Genomic DNA, 9,497 nt, shown 5'->3' on the forward strand with positions numbered 1-9,497 from the left:
ATTGTACTGGTATGTTATTTCTTCCAGACAATCATCCCGAATAAGTCTTGGAATAAAAACGAAACGTCAATTCAGTTGATTCCTTTTTTTTATATCTCCATCACGTTGGAAGATTAGTGCTATAATTTTCGTTATACACACACACACAAAGACTCACATATATATATATATATATATATATATATATATATATATATATATATATATATATATATATAATTTTTTAATTTTTTATTGAGCCCATAATAAATTTACTGTTTCCATTGGATTTTCACCCCAGGAGATGAGGTAGACTACTTATGAACACCTATAAATTCCGATGAAATTGGTACTCTACCTCATCTCCTAGGGTGAAAATCCAATGGAAACAGTAATGTAAATTTATTATGGGCTCAATAAAAAATTAAAAAATTATATACCGCTCTATTGACATATCGAGCACTTTTATCGGGTTTCTTTTTACCTTATTTCCCTTGAAAAGAAATATATATATATATATATATATATATATATATATATATATATATATATATATATATATATATATATGAGGAAAGAGACAGACAGGCGGTTAGACAGACAGAGAGAAGTTGAGGGAGGGGGAAACAGACAGACAGCAAATTTCGATTAGGTCATAAGTCAAACCACAGATTAAGGGGCAATATCCAAAAACCTCAGAATCTATTACGTTATATATTCCAGAATTATTCTTTAGAGTAAATATACAATGTGCAAATTGCCCTAATAACTGGTTATCTCAGGGTAAAGTGATCTTCTTATATTTATGCATTGCGTCATGATTCTAAATGTAATATAGTACTAACTTAATAAGATATATTCTAGTCATTAATTAGTTTACATTATTAGCATATTTCACTCATCTACTCCATAATTTTCTAACAAAATATATAAGGTCATTATATATTTTCTGTAGTTTTTATCCTATTTGTATATTACCGCTATAATACTTTTTATGTTTTAATTCACTCTTATGTAAACAGATCCCTATTGTTTCATTACGTTTATTTATAATATTGAGATATAGGATAGGTTAAATATTAATAAATCATGAAAATATATCATGAACACATATACAGTCTACTGAAAATTATTAGTTAATAGATGTGGTAATATAATGATGAACAAGAAGTAATTAAGAACTAAATGGTCAAATTAAATGCTTGTAGGAATAAGATAACTTTAGAAATTTGATTGTTCGGAATTATGCCAAATAATTGCATCTAGGTCTAGTTATAGAACTTTGCCAAAATAATTATAAAGGGTAGCATTATACATATGTAATCAGAATACAATTGTATATTGTTCACAATGCATTCGGTTAAAATGATCAAAGATTAAAATAAGAAAATAATAATTAGAAGAAGAAAAATAAATAAAAAATAATAAGAAGAAGAATACACAAATAAAAGATAATAAAATAAAAATAAATAAAAGAAACCGAAGGAAAATAGAGGGACAAAAATTGCGTCAAATAAGCTTATACTATCCGAGTAATATACATTTAAAAAAATATATATAAAATGAACTCAGGAGTAGTTAAACAAACTTGAACTTAATGATAATCAAACCTGACTAAACTACTTTAGGATAAATGGTATGAAATGCGTATGTTTAAATTTTGTTAATGATCAATATCGAAGACATTGATAATTAAGAATAAAAAAGAAAAAGAAATAATAAACGTTAAAAAGTATAAAATGTTAAAAAAAAAAATAACTAGTAATAAGTTTAGGAAATAAATATCGTTAATTAAAAGCCATAATCACTTAAAAATATTTCAAACGATTGATTATAAAATAACCGGAATGTAAACAAATGGTTTTTAGACGCTGTGAACAGTGGCATACTTCTATAAAACTAGAAAGTCTTAAATCTGCAAAAAATAAAACATATCTACCGACTAAAACTAATTGAATAACAATGCTGAACGTTAATTGATTAGAACGACGTTGTCGTTTTATTCTAATTTGAATAACGAAACTGAGTTAAGATGTACAGGACACTACATATTTCGGTTAAAATATGAACAATCCATGTGTAAGATTTAAGGACAAAAGTATCAATAAAGATTTAAAATTAAGCACAAAGCAATGTTATTTATGAAGTCAATTGCCAGTGAGCTCCTCGCTGTGTTGGTCGAACCTCCTTAAATTTGCATATATATATATATATATATATATATATATATATATATTTCATAAGTTTTGCTTTCGGTTTCGATCCAAGATTATGTACTCAAATCATATGGACATATGTTTTTTGTTTTTGAAATCGCACATTTATAATATATAATAATATATACGAAAATCTGCAATGATTAAAATATTATATTTAATCGTATTTTACGACCATGCTACGCCGGGTGTCCATGCTAGCTTGGATAAATACATTTGCAGTTTTAACAAAAGAGCTACAATAATATAAGAGTGTCTCCATTTACACTGAACATCTGAAGAATGCCAACATCAATATATAACATATGAAAGAGTCCCTGTGGAATTTATACAGGTCCCGCTAGTATATATATATATATATATATATATATATATATATATATATATATATATATATGCACACACATACACACATTTACTATGGAACTATGTATATATATATATATATATATATATAGAGAGAGAGAGAGAGAGAGAGAGAGAGAGAGAGAGATATGTTTTTATAAATATTATTGTATTTCATATATATATATATATATATACACACACACACACACACACACATACAAAATAATGTGCATTACAATTAAGCTACACAAAGTTTTCTACTTTTCATGCATCTAAGGAGTCGTCAGATTAATGCATTATGAAACCATATGCGGCATTTTCCGTGTTTCATCCCGACAAATCCTCATGAGGATACAATGCAGAAAATTCCTTGTAGCTTAATTGTCATGTATGTTTTTACAACTTACTACCTAGCTTTACTGATTCATCGAACACTATTGAATAAATACTTAAAATCGATAAATAAAATCTCCTTATAAAATTTTATGTGGATACATGAAATAATCATATATATATATATATATATATATATATATATATATATATATATATATATTCGAATGTAAGATTTCATCTTAAATAAGAATAGCATTTTTGTATACAAACATAAATACATATGAGGAGGGCGGGGAGAGGTCTGAATAACTTCCTAGCCTAATGAGCAGTACCCCCTAGATCGATGCACCACTACCCGACTCTAACAACTGCCACCCACGTGCCGACTCTTACATACGAACTAAACTTAACTAAACTATATATAATATCCGTCTCTTTTAATCTCTTCCTATCCCTCCTTACTCTCCCCTCCCTTTAACACACACACCGATTTTTCTGTGTTTTGTTATTTTGTTTTAGAGAGAGAGGTGGGGGGGACTTAGATTGGAGTTGTTGTTGTTAGACATGAGCGCCCGAAGAGACCTGCTTCTTAGCCATCCCCGTCGGACGGCGACCGACATAAAAATGACATCACTGCCAGACTCTTCGCGAGTTTATATAGAGGTCTATTTTTAGCCCTGACACAGAGCCGACCCTCCACCACACAGATCTGACACCGGCATAACAAGTCTTCTTACCCAATCACAGCTACTAATACTAACCTACCACCACTACCACCACCTCCATTACAATTACTAACGCGCGCGCCAATATCGCCGCTGTATAACTATTATCAGCACTGAGACGGTGACTTACGCATTATTCAATATATACCACTACGCATACTGTTACTACACTTATTGTCGGGTCGAGTGCAACTCGTTGAATAGGTTCAGCGCCTTCATATAACTTTATATTGTCTTTTTTGTTGTTTGATTTTGTTTTTTGTTTGTTTATTTTGTTTTCTTAAATTTAACCTTCACACACACAAATAGTATATGAGTAAGTAATGCTACGTTAGAGTATAATACGAAATTTCAATCGCTATAAAACTAGGCATGTTTATATATTTGTATGTGCAGGATTCACCCTTCTCTTAAAATCATTGATCGAGAATTATAAATTTCCAGACATAGCTACTAGGCGAAATGATGCAAATGTGGGCTATATTTAGTTTAATTTAGTTAATGAAAACAGGTAAAAAGGGAGTGTAAATTCGTTAACTTCAGACAACGCTGATGTTTGTGAAATTTTAACAATATGAATAAGAGATTAACATATTTTGCAACATTTCAATTTCTTTGGGGTGTCTTTAAAATTTTAAGGGGCCATAATATGGAACAGCCCTCAAATATATCAGATTTACATTCAGTTTGATTTATTGTGATTTGGTTTTAATAATCGTAATGGGGGCATAAAATTAGTGCAAAACTGTTCAGGAAATTCTTTTACCTGTCATGGGACGGGTACATTTTTACTTTGTTTATAAGTTCATAAAATTATACATCGTATCAGTTGTTTCTGACATAAGTACCTATTTACTATGCCTCCCCACGGGACAGAGTTAGACACCAGGGTCGTTTTTTAACGTGGAGAAAAGGTACAAAAATAAAAATTGTCTCAGTCGTGAAGGATTTCTCCTCCACCGAAAGAGAACAAGAAATGGAAGTGCAGCATCTGAAGAACAGATACTACACTTTGATCTTGACCAAAAGGCCAAGAATACATTCTGACATAAGTAAATCAAAGTCATAGAATACATAGATGTGTGCGCGCGCGCGCGTGTGTGTGTGTGTGTGTGTGTGTGTGTGTGTGTGCGTGCGCGCACGCGCGCGTGTGTGTGTTCGTTCAATTAAAATTGAACTATCTTTATGGAATTAAGAGAAAAGAAAGCGATCAATTTGAGCGCAAATGCAACGTTTGATTTCCGGTCACCACATACTCTATGACTGTTTACTATGCATGCTCGTCGATTTAGCATTTATAGGCCCTTCAATCTTGTGCTAATTGCCGGTAACCTTGAAGCAAGATGCTAGTCAACGTAGTCAAGTTTGATTTTGTGATTGGGTACGAATCTCCCGCTCAAGAGTAATTATCACGTTTTACACTGAAGATTGCGTAAGCATAAAACACTCGTGTCTGTAGGTATAAAAATAATTGTTAATGTTTATTTAAAAAAAAATAGTATATACTACCCGAGGAGATATAAAAGGATGCTAATTATACTTTTTAATTAGCATCCTTTTATATCTCCTCGGGTAACGAATTAAATATTTTTTTCGAACTCATAAGTTTTTCCTTTTCTTTACTATAACTTTATTAATGTTTTCACGTACATTTCCATGGGAAATCCACCTTGTTGGCATGTATATGTGTACTCGGAACATAACATTAGTGCGTTTTATTTCAGAGCAAAGAACATGTATTTTCTATCTTAGTTCCGTAAATTAGTGAAATTATATTTTTTTTTTCATGGAGCGGTAGGAAGATTAAAAATGTATTTCATAAGAGATTGTTTGAAAAGTAAATGCAAAAGTCAAACAAAACTTCCAGTTCAAAATAAGAAGCATCAAATTTTGCATATAAAAATGAGAATTCCTCTATTACCATGATCACAAAATAACGATTAAATGTTTACGAACAGTTATTGGAAAGTGATGAAAGCATTAATTCTAGAGTCTTTTCATGAATGAGAAATCCTTCAAAACTGAGGTAATTTTGTTAAAATATATATTTTTTTTCCATGTACATGTAAACTGGAAGCATTCAATATAATTCATATGCGTTATTTTGGTGCAGTGGCCAAAAAATGTTCATATCTTTGTCTCATCACTTATAGAAATTGTATTTTTTCTGAAGTGGTCGGTTTCTGGAGAATCAATAACTTTCATGAAAGAAATGGGAAATATTATACACAATGAAACATCACTTTCCTTCGAGACAATGAAAAATGTAACAAATTTAAATGTAAATATCAGCCACAGAGATTTCCGTTCAAAAAATTAAATAGTATTTAAAAATGTTGAAACTCTTTCCTTCATCAAGAATCCCTTCTCAACTGAAATAATTATCAAACTGAATTCGAGCTAAATATTTTACAATGATGAATGCATTCGCTTTTCGTTGTTTCTAATCTTTCTTTGAGAATTCCTGCTAGAATAAGGTAATTACAAATTTGTTCGCAATGAGTACTTTAAAGTGATTAAACCATTTGTTTTTGTTATCTCTAATCCTTCCTTGTCTGAGAATTTCTCTTAAACTCATGAAATGATAAATTGTTTCCACATATGTTGAAATGCTGAAACAATTCGTTTATTGTTATCTTGAATCTCCCCTTGTTAAGAATCCTTCTAAATAATCCTGAGGTAAATACAAATTTGTTCGAAATGAGTATTTTAAAATGCCAAACCATTAGTTCTTTGGTTATCTCTAATAGTTCCTTGTTAGAGAATTACTCCTAGACTTAGTTAAATATAAATCGTTATCTCTAATCTTTTCTTTATTTTAGAATTCCGCCTAGAATAAGGTAAATACAAATTTGTTTGAAATAAGATTTTTTTAGATGCTGAAGTTATTTGTTTTTCGTTATCTCTAATATTTCCATTTTAACATTAAGGCCCGGAAGTTTTAGAGGGTATATAGCTATTTATGTCAAGAATTAGTCAATCTGCCAAGTCGGATGCTATAGAGGATACATGTTTTTTTTTTAAGATAAAAATTTCTCCTAGACGTAAAGTAAATATATTTTTTTTTCGAAATAAATATTTTAAAACGCTTAAACTATTTGGTTTTCATTATCTCTAGTCTTTCCTTGTATGAAAATTCATCTAAGTCTGCGATAATTATTAATTTCGATACTTATTTATTTTTTATTAATTTTTTGTGTGTATTCTTCTCTATATTTAATATTACAAATTCTGAAAAAAATGTACCCGTTACTACCCCCAAAGGACTATTGTCCACAGTCACAATGAATTACAAGTTAAATGTGGTACCCCGACCACGTATCACATAAATATAGCATCGTATAATCTCGGACCCCTTAAATGTATTCAGGCATTCAGTGGACATTGGGACCACGAGTATATCGTTAGATTTAGATTTGCACAAAAACGTGCAGACCCTAAGCCGTGGCGACACAATTTCCAAATCTACGGGTTTTCGGAGGTACTAAAACAGTAGCTTTTCTCTCGGGAAGTCTCCGAGGTCAATCATTTGCCTGGTTACTGGTCGTTGCTGGTGGTTCTTCTCTTATAAAAATTCAACATTCGGCTGAAAAAAGCTTTAGTCTGTAAAAAAAAAATAAATAAATAAATAACAACCAATAAATTTCAAAACACGAAAAAAGCAAAAAATGGTTAACATGTCACTGGTAATGGTTTTCTTCTGCAAAACATAATTTTTAGGTTAAATATTCAAATAGTATATATATATATATATATATATATATATATATATATATATATATATATATATATATATATATATATATATATACTGTTCGTATACAACGAACATGAAATGGGCAGTTATATTTCTTTCTTTCGGATTTAAGAAATAGGTTTTGGGTTGTCAGAATCTTTGTTTTCAATTTAATGCTATTTATACTAAGTTCGTCTGGACGAAGTTGAGTTGGCGATTTGATTGCAAGTCCAAGTGCTTTTCCTCTCAGTTACTCGTAAATGACACCCGCGAACTTTGCCATCCAGAAACACAAGTTGACGAATAAGAAATCCTACAAAGCAGCAACGTAAGGTTCTTTGATTACAGTATTCATTCAGTGTTTATTCAGATTAGTTTGATATAGATTAGTATATGCTTGTATGTGTGCATGTAGGCAGCTTATAATTTTTGTGTTTGAAGAAAACTACAACAAATATAAAAACTAAGCAGTCCTTTCTTTTTTTTCCCGATCCATTATTAATGCGGGTTCTCAACAACCTTAAAATGACTTACTCATTTTCTTCGTCAGTCATGGTAAAAGTTGAGACAATTATTATTATAGTTGTTCGATTTCCGTCTTCTCCATCGATGATTCTAGCTCATGCACACTATCTAGACCTCGGCATCATTGTCTCCGCTTAAGTGCTTTATTGCCATTGTTTTGTGCGTTACTCCATCTTATGTTTTCTTATTATCCTCTTTCTTACACCATTACGATTATAATAATCCCTAACAAATGTCATTACATGAAGAATATCTAGATTTCTACTCTGACTCTCACTGTTCAATTGACTTAACTAGAATTTTAACTGTTCAGAACTAATTCATTCCGCGGGATTCAATAATTTGTGCATAGATAACATAGAGGAATTTCTTCAAATTTGGCTCTCATATCTCTATCCATCTGCTGGAATTAGTCCCAAACAAATCTAGGAAAGATTCTATGTAAGCAGACCTATAACATTTCTTTTATATATATCTCTTCTCTATTCTTCTTCTATCTTCTATCTATCTATTCTTTTCTATTCTTCTTCTATCTTTTCTATCTATCTATTCTATCTTCTCTATCTTCTTCTATATAAATAAAATGAACTCATTTTTTCCCGTCTGATTTTGACATTAATAGGATTAAAAATCAAGAAATTTCATGCAAATATAATATGCACAAACGGCAGAACAATATCTGAGGTGTGTTATAGGCTTATTATTTCTCAAATTCCTCGATAATCTTAGATTTCTATACTTTTTCTGCTGAGAAGTCACGACCAAAATCGGTTAAGATCAATGGAAGTGGTAAAATATTTTCTCTCTAATAAATTCCTCCTCCCCCTGCCACCACTTAACACCGTTTGGGGATCGTTCACAAGGAACAGTTGAGAAGAGAACACCGGTTTGGCTTCGTAGTTCTTTCATGTGAAGTTATTTAAAATCACTAAACTAAGCTGCAGTGCTCTGTGGCGTAGTGGTTAGCGTGCTGGACAATTCGCATTATATTTTCACGTTCGCGCCGACCTACCGTAGTCGTTTTTTTTTTGTTTTTTTTTCCTAAACAACTGGAATGGACTTTTCTTGGTGGCCGAACTGTTAACGTTGCAGATGTTTTTTTTTTGTTTTTTTTTTCACACTTTATTTTCCTACTTTTACTCATGACTCCGGGTTTGATCCTTCCTACTTACCTACCATACCCACGCTAGTATATCTTCTATATAAATAAAATGAACTCATTTTTTCCCGTCTGATTTTGACATTAATAGGATTAAAAATCAAGAAATTTCATGCAAATATAATATGCACAAACGGCAGAACAATATCTGAGGTGTGTTATAGGCTTATTATTTCTCAAATTCCTCGATAATCTTAGATTTCTATACTTTTTCTGCTGAGAAGTCACGGCCAAAATCGGTTAAGATCAATGGAAGTGGTAAAATATTTTCTCTCTAATAAATTCCTCCTCCCCCTGCCACCACTTAACACCGTTTGGGGATCGTTCACAAGGAACAGTTGAGAAGAGAACACCGGTTTGGCTTCGTAGTTCTTTCATGTGAAGTTATTTAAAATCACTAAACTAAGCTGCAGTGCTCTGTGGCGTAGTGGTTAGCGTGCTGGACAATTCGCATTATATTTTCACGTTCGCGC

At 31.3% G+C, this 9,497-nt stretch overlaps 1 pseudogene; it reads right to left on the minus strand.

Annotated features, from left to right (window-relative positions):
• Positions 1–4,513: 4,513 nt before the first annotated feature.
• On the minus strand, positions 4,514–4,646 carry LOC145259371 (U2 spliceosomal RNA; annotated as a pseudogene).
• Positions 4,647–9,497: the final 4,851 nt, after the last annotated feature.

The sequence above is a fragment of the Euprymna scolopes genome, chromosome 34 (assembly GCF_053919585.1).
Source record: "Euprymna scolopes isolate OS-2025 chromosome 34, ASM5391958v1, whole genome shotgun sequence".
Classification (NCBI taxonomy): domain Eukaryota; kingdom Metazoa; phylum Mollusca; class Cephalopoda; order Sepiida; family Sepiolidae; genus Euprymna; species Euprymna scolopes.